Raw genomic sequence first — 9,971 nt, forward strand, 5'->3', positions numbered from 1 at the left:
ACCATGCGCTTCTACAAGAATTCGCTGCCTCAATTCATCTACACCTATAACACATAGACGACCCTAACAACGAAGAACACCATCTCCCCCTTAGGAGAAAACCTCTACTTTCTGATTTTAAACTGACTCTTTAAGCTTGACAAGGCTAGGATCCCTGTCTTGTTTCTCTTTCACCTGGGAAACTAGAGATGACTCTGAACTACTACGAAAACATACACCACCCTCTGAAGAATCGATAAGCGAACGCCTAGTTTGGCAAGCTGATGGATCTCCTGAGCCATCTTTTTCTTACTATCTTCAATGTGAGAAATACTACCCATAGAGAGTCGACTGAGAGCGTCGGCCATAACATTGGCTTTGCCTGAATGATAAAGAACACTCATGTCATAATCCTTCAAGAGATCTAACCACCTTCTCTGGCGAAGATTTAGATCTTTCTGGGAAAAGACATACTGGAGGATTTTATGGTCTGTGAAGACATCTACATGAACTCCATCGAGATAATGCCTTCAAATCTTCAAGGTAAAAAATACCACTGCTAACTCAAGATCATGAGTAGGATAATTCTTCTCATGTGGCTTTAACTGTCTGGAGGCGTAGAATATGGCCTTACCATGCTACATGAGGACACAACATAAACCCACACTGGTTGCATCACAAATAGACTACAAAACCATCTTAACCATCTAGAATAGCTAGAACTGGAGCTGAGGTAAGTTGAGTCTTCAACTCTTGAAAGATCTTCTCGCATGAATCTGACCACTTAAACTTAATCTTCGTCTGAGTCAATCTAGACATGGGAGATTTAATAGAACAAAATCCCTTGACAAACCGTCTGTAATAGCTAGCCAAAGCCAAGAAACTTCTAATATCTGATGGAGATACGGGTTTGGGCCAGTTTCTTACTGCCTCGGTTTTCTGAAGATCTACTCTAATGCCATCACCGGAAACAATATGGCCAAGGAATTCTAATGATCTTAGCCAAAATTCATACTTGCTAAACTTAGCGAATAACTTTTGATCCCTGAGAGTCTGAAAAACAATCCTGAGATGGTCTGCATGATCACGCTCTGTGCGAGAAAAGACCAGAATATTATCTATAAAGACTATGATAAACATGTCCAAGTACTGCTTGAACACACAGTTCATTAAATCCATAAAAGCTGCAGGGGCATTGGTAAAACCAAATGACATGACTAAAATTCGAAGTGACCATACCGAGTACAGAAATCTGTCTTCAGAATGTCACATTCTCTAACTCTGAGTTGATGATATCCTGATCTGAGGTCTATCTTAGAGAAGTAATGGTCACCCTAAAGTTGGTCGAATAGATCATCAATCGTATGAGGAGGATATCTGTTCGTGACCGTGACCTTGTTGAGTTAACGGTAATCAATACATATCCTGAGAGAACCGTATTTCTTGTGCACGAATAATACTGGCGCACCCCATAGGGAAATATTGGGTCTGATGAATCCCTTATCTAAGAGATCCTTCAACTGATCTTTCAGTTCCTTGAGTTTTGCTGGTGCCATTCTGTATGGAGGAATATAAATAGGTTGAGTATACGAAAGAAGGTCTATGCCGAAGTCTATTTCCCTTTCAGGAGGAATGCCTGAAAGATCTTCGGGAAAGACATCGGAGTATTCATTAATAACAGGGACTATTTCAAGGCTGGGAGATTCAGAACTGGAATTTTTAACATGCACGAGATGATACATAAACCCCTTAGAAATCATTTTCCTTGCCCGAAGGTAGGAAAGAAGTTGACCCCTGAACGCTGAAAGGCTATCTTTCCACTCTAGGATGGGCTCATTCAGGAACTAAAATTAAACTATCCTATTTCTACAGTCGACTATGGCATAGAAGGAATGAAGCGAATCCATGTCGAGAATGACATCAAAATCAGTTATCTCTTACTACACTAAATCTGCTGACGTGGATTTCTGAGATATCATAATCGGGCAGTTCCTGTATACCCGCTGGGCTATGATGGTTTTACCCACAAGGGTAGATACTGAGAAGGGCTCTGCTAGGACTTCAGGACTAATTCCGAAATCGCCTACTATGCATGGAGTAACAAAAGATAAAGATACAGTTGGGTCTGTCAAATCATAAACATAAACAATGAAAATCTATAACGTACCAGTAACGACATCTGAAGAATTTTCCTGATCCTGCCAGGACTGAAGAGCATAGAGTCTGTTTGGGCGTTGCCCACTGGTAGCACTGGAAATGGCACCCTGCTGGTTCGGGCGACTGGACTGAGCTGTAGAATGATTTTGCTGACCTTGAAGACTTGACTGCAGACACTCCCTAATCCTATGGCCTGGCTTGCCAAAACAAAAATAGACATTACTACCGGCTCTGCAAATTCCCTTATAGTTCTTACCATAAGTCTGACAAAGGGGATTCGTTCGGGCATTGCTAACACTACCCTGAGATTTAGAGCCTGGAACTTTGTCTCTATCACCGTCTCTGAACTTCAGCACTGGAGTACTGGCAGAGAAAGAAGCTGGAATGGCTGACCTAGAGCAAAACTGTGAATGGTTTTCTCCATCTGACTTAGGGTGAGCAAAGTTGAATTTACCTGACCTTGCTCTTTTGTTCTGCCTCTCTCTTGTCTTAAAATTCTGCTTTGTCTTAAAATTCTGCTCTTCTACTTGCTGGGCATGGGTCATGAGTCTTTGTAAGGTCATATCATCAATCAGCATCACAGACCTACACTTATTTACCACGCTATCGTTGACCCCTTACACGAACTTGCTTATCTTAGTTCTATTGTCTGCACCCATATGAGGAGCATACCTGGCTAGCTGAGTAAATCTGAGAGAATACTCCCTAACCTTCATATTTCCCTGCTTGAGGTTGATAAACCCAAGAACTTTGGCTTCCCTTAACTCATGGGGAAAGAATCTATCTCAGAAGGCTGTGAAAAATTCCTCCCACTTGATAGGGCCTGTATCATCTAACCTCTCAGAACCTCTCAGACTTCCACTGTTTATACTAATCATGAGAAATGCGGTTGAAGTCCCAAACCCTAGCTGCTTTGGGATTGGCCACTGGATTGGCCGGAATGACTGGTGTCTGTTCATTCTGTGCAGCCATGGATTGATCAAGTATGGTAAATGCGGTTCTAAACTCCACATGGGAAACATGTTTCGCCCAAAGGATGTTCGGGCTTAGGAGCTGGCTGGTTTCTTTTTTTTGGGGCCATGGTCTGCAATAAGAGAAGAATGGATTAGACTGAGAGTTTAACTTGTGATTATTCTCACTAGCATAACATGAATAATGAAGAAAGGGGATTGTTCCTAAAACATCTTATAGCCTCCCGCACATAAATGTGGCGCGCAACACACCCATGTAAAAGACTCTACTAGATACGACTTTTAGACTTCCTAGGACTCTATTGAACCTTAGGCTCTGATACCAACGTTTGTAATACCCCAATTTGCTGAACCGGAATATTACATGGTGCTCATGACCCCGAGGGACCACAAGATAATGCATGACTGATATCCATACCTGTATACTACAAATCATGATATAATAATGTAGAATACATAGAACTTTAAGGCCATAAGGTTCAACAGAATAAAATCATGTGGGTAAAAATACCTAAAACAACTTAATCTGAAAGCTAAGTTTGAACGTAAATCTGAACATAAATCTGAAAGCCTCTAAACTATCTGAATAAGGAGTTGAAGAAACATGTCTCCAAATAACTCCGTAAAACTGAACTAAAGAAATAAATAAATCTATCAAATCATATTGTCCTCGAATCAATGAGGACTTACAGTTTCTTTGCGACAGGAATGCTACAGCAACTGCTAGGGTGGAGCTTATGTCTCGAAAACTATGGTGTAACATGAAAAGAAAGCACCATAGCGCAAATACGTCTGTACAACTGGAGTACTGAGTATACGAGGAAGGTAGGCTGAACATAAAGGCTTTCATACATGAACAACACTGACTGACTAATATGAACGTGGGAGTGAAAACACATATATGTAGAAACTGGGACCGTGAATATGTGATAGCATGACCTGTAAGCTAATACATGGTTTACTGATAACTTTCATGACTGATACTAAAACTAATAACAGGGACAACTGTATCTAACAGTCCTTTATATACTGAAATCTGAAGAACGCCCTAAGTTCTTTTATTGAGACTTATACTGAAACTGTGGGAAGTAGTGTTTAACCGACATGCCCCATGTATGCCGTTATGGATAAGCTAGGGTCCAATCTCTACCCCGACTAGAGGGGTGTCAATACCATGTCACGAGTAAGGAAAGACTATGAGTGACCCTTATCTGGTAGGTACTCAGTGAGAACAGTGGGAACCCTAAACTGACGGGTTAAGCCACCTCTTTAACCCTAATCTGACGGGTTAAGATGTCTGAACCTACGTTTGCTACATTGTTCTGGAACACAAGGATGACTACTAAGAATCACACCCTAAACTAGCGGGTGAGTTCCCATCATTGGGTTCACTCGGTGCTAACCTGTACTCCTATCTGGAGGGACTGGACATGAATAATTAATTGTGCATAACTTAATCTTACTAAATTCTGTTGACTAGCGGGATGTTACTGATATCTGACAATTGACTATGATCATGAGGTTTTCCTGAGTCACATGACTGGCTGAAGTCTATAGAATCATAGCTTGAGTTTGGATATCGCGAAACATGACATGGCTCTAGTCACACAACTATAGTTTTTGGGTACAAGTACCCCCAGGACTCGATAAGAGGAAACTGACACACATGGCATGACTTTATCTAAAGATTTGAGTCCACAATTCACAATATCATAAGTAAGGCTTTCATAATAAGAATGATTCTCAACAAACTATCACACGATTGGGAATGCACAAAACATGTATATTCTTGTATGGCTTCAATAACATGGTCTTTCCATATCGCAACAATATCATGAGCATCTCGCACAACTTCTTCAATTCAAGACAATAGCATAGGGATCACGTTAAACATAAACTTAGAACATGGAATAGTCATTTAGGAATTATTATGTCAAAAAAGCATGATTTCTATTCCCTTAGGTATTTTCACAAACACCTTACATGCACATCTTAGGCATAGGTGGATTCGAGAAATATTCAACCACCAATTTCATATATTTATACATTAAATACCACCATATCGTAATAGTAAACAAACAAAGATCCCATCTTATGCATCATCAAAATCCAACCACATGAACATCAACCACCAACAACATAAATATCATAATACAAAATTTAGTAGATGGTTCTTGTGCTTCATGGATGAAAGGAGTCCATGAATCAACTCACGCATACCTTAGAAGGAATATTCTTGATGATTGACTGAGGGATTTCCTTGAAATCGGATCTTCAAGCTTAGTTATGCAACCCTAGTTGTTTTTCTCTTTTAGTGCTCTTGCATGATGAGCTTTGAGATGATAATAGGGTTTTAATTTGTTTAGAAGCTATATAATTCGTAGGGTTAAGTTTAGGGACGTGTAAGAAGTGTTAAAAGACTTAATTACCCTAAAAATAACTCAAATTGGAGTATTTTTGGCACCTGGAACTGACTTAGGTGGCGCCCAAGTGATTGCCTAAGCTAGGTTGGGCGGCGCCTAACCAATCGCCTATCCTTACTGTCTCTCATGAAAATGGGCATAACTTTTTGCTCGGGTATTGGATTAAGGAGAAATTGGTATCGTTGGAAAGCTAATTCGATTTTCTACAATTTAGTTGGTCAAAATCAGCCAAAATACCATATTAACTTCAAGTTATACTCATTAAAATATGACCTTTACAAAATCAAACACTAAAACTTGATGGATTCAAAAACTCTTAGCTTGTATTACCTTAAGTGGCTCATATGAACATGCTTAATGTATCTTAAGCTATCCTATCACTAGGATATTCATTGTAAGTCATGCACTCAAGTATGAATCACAGGATAGGAGATTTCATACGTAGGAATACTTATTCACTTCCTATCTTAGAAACATGTAGGGTATTACAATTCATGGCACATATTTATCGAATTTGGATGACCTGTATACCTAGACTCTTGAGACTTAGCCAAAATACTTTCTTACATTCCCTTAATATTAGGAACACAAAACCTATCTTGATTCCTCAAGATACTATCTCCTCTAATCTTGAATTCTGTGACATTTTGGCCTACATAATCCATAATCTGCATCAGAATGGGATCCAAAATATGTTTCTTCTTTACTTCAGCACCAAGAGATGACTTAACTACCTCTTGAACAATACTTCTCCCTCCTAAGAGTAGAAAATATAAACTCCTAAGTTATCCAAACAATGAATATCCTTCAATAATACTTGCTTCTCCTTATCCATACAAGACAAGCTCCCTATGGACAGCTTGATAAGAGAATAAATGACAATATTAGCTTTACCTGGATGGTAGTAAAGACTTATGTCTTAATCCTTGAGTAATTCAATCCACTATCTCTACCTGAGATTCAAATTCTTCTAAGTAAATACATAATTCAAACTTTTATGGTATGAATAGATGTCTATATGAACCCTATAGAAATAATAATGTTAATTCTTCAAAGAAAAAACCATAACTTCTAAATTTAAATCATGAGTTGGATAATTCCATTTATGAACCTTACGCTATTTGGAAATATAGGCCAACACCTTACCATGATTTATCAACAAAGAACCCAGTCCCATATAAGATGCACCACAATATATAACAATACACTCGGTACCCTCGGGCAAGGTCCAAATTGTAGTAGTGGTCAGATTATAGTTCAACTTCATGAAACTACCCTTATAAGCATTAAACCATAAAAATTCACCTTTTTCTGAGTCAATATTGTCAATGGAGCAGCAACATAAGAAAAACTCTTCAAAAACCTCCTATAAAACACAACCAAGCACATGAAGCTTTAAATGTTAGTTGTAGTCATGGGTCTAGGCCATTTATTAACCATGTCTAATATCTGTGGATCCACCTTGATCCTCACAATATATCCAACATGCCTACGGAAAGTCACAATATTAAACCTAAACATATACATAAAAAATTTAGAATATAACCTTTGATCCTTGAGAGTTTGAAGGTGACTAACATAATCTTCCTCACTCTTAGAATACACCAAGATATAATCAATAAACACTATCACAAATAGCTCCAAAAACTATCTAAACACCCATTCATAAGATCTATAAAATAAGCTAGAGAATTAGTCAACCCAAATGACTTAACCAGGAAGTTTTAATGACAATATCGAGTTCAAAAAGCAACCTTGGGAATATTAATTTCCTAAATATTCAACTGATGATTGCTTGAATAAAGGTAAATCTTAGAAAAATATCAATCACCTTAAAGTTGGTTAAAAAGATCATTAATCCTATGGAGAGTGTACTTATTCTTCACTATAACTTTTTCAAATTCTGATAATCTATACATATCTAAAGAGACCCATGTTTCTTATGCACAAAAAATACGGGAGCACCCCAAGGAGAAACACTAGGATAAATGAAGCCCTTAACAAAGAGATACTTCAACTTCCTATTTTAATTTTTTAATTTAGCCTTAGCTATTCTATAAAGAGGAAAAAATATAGGACAGGTATCCAATAGAACATCCATCCCAAAGTCTATTTCCCTATTAAAAGGAATACCATGGAGATCCTAGACAAATACTTTAGGGAACTCATAGATAATAGGGACAAATTATAATGAGAGGCCCTCAAAACTAGAATCCTTAACCCATAAGAGGTGATATAGATACCCCTTATAGATCAAATTTTTGGTTCTAAGATATTAGATAAACATCCCTTTAAGAACGAAGAAACTTCCCTCCTATACAATTACCAATTCCTTTAGTCGTGCTACATACCCATAGAAGGGACCCTACTAAACACGACTTTATGGACACCCAATGACCCTAAATATATGCTCTGATAAAAATCTTTTCATAACCCAACCCCAGTCTTACTCATAATGGGTATCTCAGGCCAACCGAAGATCGAAGACCACCCCCTTTACTTAGTCACCTAAGCACAAAAAATATAATTATAGAAGTAACCCAAATATAATATGACAGATAGATAACACAATAGGAACTAAGAGTCAATAAATTATAACCAACTCTAATTTGTCCACAAAGTATAACACCCCGCATTTTGAGCTAGAATAAAAACCATCATTTCTATACATAGATGATCCAAAAGCCGTAAATGCTATAAAAATTTGGCATGTTAATCAATTATGTAGTGTGTGAACCTATTTAAGCATTAATTAAGATCGTAGAGGTCCCCTAACTCAAGGATGAGTTGAAAGTTTTCCTATCATTCGAGTGTGAGTGAGCATCAAAACTTAGGTCGAATTCAATCGACCATAACTCTTTGTATATAATGAATTAAAGGGCCTACTATATATAAAATGAAATCTCTTTGAATTAGCTTTCCAACAATAACAATTTTGTCTAAATTTGATATCCAAGCAAAACATTATGGCCATTTTAGTGACTAATATAGTAGCATCATGTGATAAGCGTGCGACGCATGCCCTATCGTGCACCAAAATTTTTGGTTTTGTTTCCGCATTTTTAAGGGCAAAATGGGTATCTTTCATCCCTTATCCAGCTATAACATGGGATTAAACTTTCAAAAAACCATAAAATGATTATTTTCTCTCAAATTCATCAAGAACTCACCCGAGGGTTTCAAACTAAAAATCAAAATATCTCAAGATTTAACTGCGAGCTTTCTTTAACTCTTCGAGATTCAGAATCCCCATTGCGCGGGATACAAGAGGCACCCATCAATCGTACGTATATCATCCCAAAAGCTAGATTTCATTCAAAAGATTCTAATTTAAGGTATGCAGGGATTTTATAAAATCTCATGAGTATGGAAATCTTGATTTTAATAAAGGGTTTTTTAGATTTATGAATATATTCATGCTTTAGAAGTATTGATGATATTGTTTTGGCCTTTAGGCTTTTCCCCAAATTAATTTAAAATTATATATATATATTGTAAGCATGTGTTTTAAGGTTGATGATTGAATTAAGATCATGATTCATGAAAAATCTCTCTCTTGTGATGATTTTCATTGACTTAAGATATACTATGAAATTGTTTGAATGCATCTTGAAAAGCATGTTATGAAATGTCTTGAATAATTTTATATTTGGATTATGATTTTGATTTCAAAAGAGAGAGGGTTATTTATATTAATGAATATTGAGCATAATCATATAATGAAAAGGGTTGCATGGTTTTTTAACGATTACATGACCACCACTTGTTTATTAAAAGGATGGGAATTTTGCATAGTTTTGACTTATGTTTTTGGAACATAAATTTCCATTATTAAATTGCATGTTTGGGTGGTATGAACTATATTTTAATGAAAGAATCATGCATGATACATTATGGCTCAGAAATAGGACTTACAAGTCTTGGTGTGACGATACCAATCTAGATAATTCCATGGTAATTCAAAACAAAATAGAATGCATGTTTAAAGTCAGATTTTTTAGATGTTTAAACTAGAATAATGCATGATTCAAAACAAGATTAACTTGGGCATAAATAGAGCTTAGGTGGTTCCCTAAAGAAGGCATGAGTTCAGACAACTCATTGCCCAAAACCATGATTTTTTGATCTGGGTATATTATTATACGCTGGCCTAGCGCCCTGTGCCGTATCAGACCCAAACACTCTAACCCTTGCAGCACACTTGGGTTGGGGGCTTCCCTATCAAGTTAATGGCATATTCCATATAGCCCATGAAATATCAGACTTGTATGGGAGTTTCACCTAACTCAAAGGTAATACAAAGATCAGAAACTGCTTTTGACAGAAAGGTTTTTTTATGTTTTTTCAAGAATGCCCATGTGTTTTAAAAACTATATCTTTCATGATGTTTATGACTAGCTCTCAACTATTTTATTTATATAAAAGCTTTATTTTGGATTGC

Source organism: Capsicum annuum, chromosome 7 (genome assembly GCF_002878395.1).
Source record: "Capsicum annuum cultivar UCD-10X-F1 chromosome 7, UCD10Xv1.1, whole genome shotgun sequence".
NCBI lineage: Eukaryota > Viridiplantae > Streptophyta > Magnoliopsida > Solanales > Solanaceae > Capsicum > Capsicum annuum.